This window comes from Ixodes scapularis, unplaced genomic scaffold (assembly GCF_016920785.2).
Source record: "Ixodes scapularis isolate PalLabHiFi unplaced genomic scaffold, ASM1692078v2 PGA_scaffold1__304_contigs__length_218370807, whole genome shotgun sequence".
In the NCBI taxonomy this organism is placed as follows: domain Eukaryota; kingdom Metazoa; phylum Arthropoda; class Arachnida; order Ixodida; family Ixodidae; genus Ixodes; species Ixodes scapularis.
Window position 1 is genome coordinate 144,586,842 of NW_024609846.1, and position 3,402 is coordinate 144,590,243.

At 46.8% G+C, this 3,402-nt stretch overlaps 1 pseudogene; it reads left to right on the forward strand.

The window, feature by feature from the left end:
* The first annotated feature begins 1,449 nt into the window (after positions 1-1,449).
* LOC115318392 lies at positions 1,450-2,828 on the forward strand (annotated as a pseudogene).
* The last annotated feature ends 574 nt before the right edge of the window (positions 2,829-3,402 follow it).

Below are 3,402 nucleotides of genomic sequence, written 5' to 3' on the forward strand. Positions count from 1 at the left end.
GTCTGAGGTGTTCGTCGAAATCTCGTGAGAACACCACGACATCGTCCAGGTAGACGAGGCAGCTCTGCCATTTCAGACCTGCCAGCACGGTGTCCATGACGCGCTGGAAGGTGGCTGGTGCTGTACAAAGTCCGGACGGTATCACTTTGAATTCGTACAGTCCGTCGAGAGTGACAAAGGCAGTTTTCTCCCGGTCACGTTCGTCGACTTCAATCTGCCAGGGTTCACACCTTTTGTTGTGTTGTTTCTCGAGGTTGGTTAAAGAAATATTTTTTTCTTTATTAAGCCAAGCCAGTAGGATAAAAAGATATTTTTTGTCGCTTAGCGGTTCCTTTTTGAATCGCACATTAGAAAGTTTTTGCCTTTATCTTATTGGTTGATGGTGGTACAGTCGAACGCTAGTTCCTGAAGACGTTTGCTATATAAAGCAAACATTTTAGCCGTATCAGTATTCTGACTGCCATCATGGAGGTAATTCGTTCGAACAAGGGTAAGGCGAAAGTTTTGTTTAACGGTTACGACTACGTGCAAAAGCAGTCAAAAAACGAGTGGATCCGGTGGCAGTGCGCCGTAAGCAGCGGACAGGCGGGTGCAAGGGAGCAATAACTACGGACCATGCTGTGAGTATAACAATCCTTGTTTTGACAGCAGAAAATAGCTACGGGCTGGGGCATATTTCGATGTTTGTGTTGCATGCTATAATGGGATCTGTAGTTTTCTTCACATTGTTGAGCAGAATATAGGGGTTTGGCATTTATTTGGGGTAAAAATGATTTTGTGGATGCGCTTAGACTCTAATGTTTTATTTATTCATTGACTCTTTACTTTTCAAAATAATGAATGCTGCCTATTAGCAAAATATATCTCCTGAACAACGAAGACGCACCGAACATACGTTTCAACAAAGAGATGGAGAGAGGTAAAATTTAGGATAGAAAAATGATGAAGAAGATCAGTGCAAAGAACTGACCAGGAGTGCTCCTGCCCCAAAATCCCACTTCTGTCTATCCGTTCGTCCATAATACTTACTGGCTATTTTACAATTTTTCCTTCACGTGCAATTAGGCGTATTTTCAATTTCCAACGTGAACCGATTTTTACTATTATCCGACTTTATCTTTTTTTTTAAATATTAGCAAAGGAACATAATTTCCAAGCTGATATATTTCGATGAAAAAGTAAGAACTTGTTGAATTATTAAATTTTAAACTGCCTTGGTGTTTTCTAAGTAAGCAGCGTCTCATAAGGCGATCTTCCTTTTTCGGCATTACAGATCACTCGCTTCTGGTCACGGAGCATAACCATGCCAGCGACTTTGACGGCGTTAAGGTGACGAAGATAAGAATGGACCTGAAAAGAAAGGCGCAAGAAACGTCGGAACCACCAAGCAAGCTTTTGGCCCAGGCGTTATGTAGTTCGCCAGCTGCTGTGCGGGCAAATATTGGAAGCTTGGAGACTGTGCGTCGCGACTTGGGCCAGCAAAGAAGCCGGCTGCGCCCAGCGGAACCAGAATCCACGGCTGAGCTCGAGGTCGAGTACATCTGGGCAACGACCGGAGGAGAAGTGCCACAGCCGTTCCTCATTTATGACAACGAATCGGAGCGGCGGGACCGGATGCTCGTCTTCGCCAGCAGCGACCAGCTCAGAGCCTTGAGCACGAGTTCAACCTGGTATATGGACGGGACGTTTTCAGTCTGCCCCCCGCTGTTCAAACAACTCTAGGTGCTCAGGTGCGCAGTCGGAGAAAGCTCGGTCGCCTGCGTCTACGCTCTCCTTGCTGGCAAGGGCCTCGCAATTTATGAAGAGCTTTTTCGGGCCGTCCTTGACGCATGCGAATCAAGAAATTACCTTCCAGACCCCAGCGTCATCGTGAGTGATTACGAGATGGCTGCGATCCGGGCAGCAAGGGAAGTCTTCGGACCAGACTTTGCATCCAGGGGGTGTTCCTTTCATCTCTGCCAGAGTACCCATCGCAAGGTAACGTGCGGTTATACAGCTTCCAGTAAACAATGATTTCTATTGAATCCTTTATAACAAAATAAATTCAATATCTTATTGAAGGCTAATTGTGATAATGTGAAATACGATAGGCAAGGAGAGTTATTAGGGTGCGGGTGCGCAACATGAAATTACCAATAAAGTGTATTGTAGCGTTTCAAATGTTATGTTACCCCTCGCTGCTCGCATTTATGTGTATGCATAGGTGTTTGCTGATTTTACATTTCTGTTCACCACAGCTACGTGAGCTGGGTCTGATCAACAGGTACCGGACCGACGACGCCTTCAGGAAGGCTTGCGGGATGCTAGACGGCCTTGCCTTCGTGCCTCCCGACTTTGTACCATCTGGACTTCAGCACATTCGTGACATGGCACCCGACGACATGGCCGAAATACTCGCGTACTTTGACTCCACATACGTGAGCGGAACTTTTCGCACTGTTTGAAGAGCGGAAGCAGATGGACGACTGACAACCACCGTGCGCCGCCGACGCCACGAGTTTCCTTCGGAGCTCTGGAACCTCGTGGAAGCAACGCTGCGAGGCGAGGACCGCACAAACAACGCCTGCGAGGGCTGGAATAACGCCTTTGAACACCTCGTTGGGCATTCTCATCCGAGTGTTTGGAGGCTCATCGAGTGCCTGCAGCAAGACCAAGCGGTCGCCAGTACAACCTTGCTGCAAGTCAGCCGTGGAGAGCTGCCCGCTAAGAAGACGAGAAGGGAGACAAGCCTACTGCAAGGCCGACCACACCACCTCTGCACGGATTATTTGCAGCACAAGCAGCTCCCCGTGCTCCTCGAAGCAGTTGGGCAGTGCATTCGTTTTTGAGCCAAAAGTTTGACTTAGGTAAAAGTGATGCTATCAATAAATTGTTGTCCTCTTTACAGGTGTCCCGTTTCTTTTTTTCTTCTTTACTTCCGGTGGTATTAATAGACAAACTGCTGGATTCCTCACTTGCAAGAATTGTGCATGATAAATTTGATAAATATTACATAAATATCTTATTATTTTCTGCTAAACTGACGAACTCTAATATTAGTCAAAACGAAATGAAAAAACACCATCTAAAAGCTTCTCTATGAAAAGAATAAAACAGTCGGTGAGCTTTTCTCCACCTCGGCTCAGTGTCTGGTGAGCTTTTCTCCGCATGTGCTTGTTTTTCGGTGAGCTTTTCTCCGGGGAGCTTTTCTCCGGTGAGCCTTTCTCCGCCGCCCGCCATGGGTCAGGTGCGTGTGACCGATTCGCAGTCGGCACAGGACAACCTCGAAGAAACGTTCTCTGTGTCGTGCGCTCTTCCATTCACCTAGTAGTGGTTTTACACCATGTAGCTTGTTATATATTGCTGCATTCCATTCATCTTGCCAGCATCGTCTCATGGATTTCTTCACTGATGAGCGGTAGT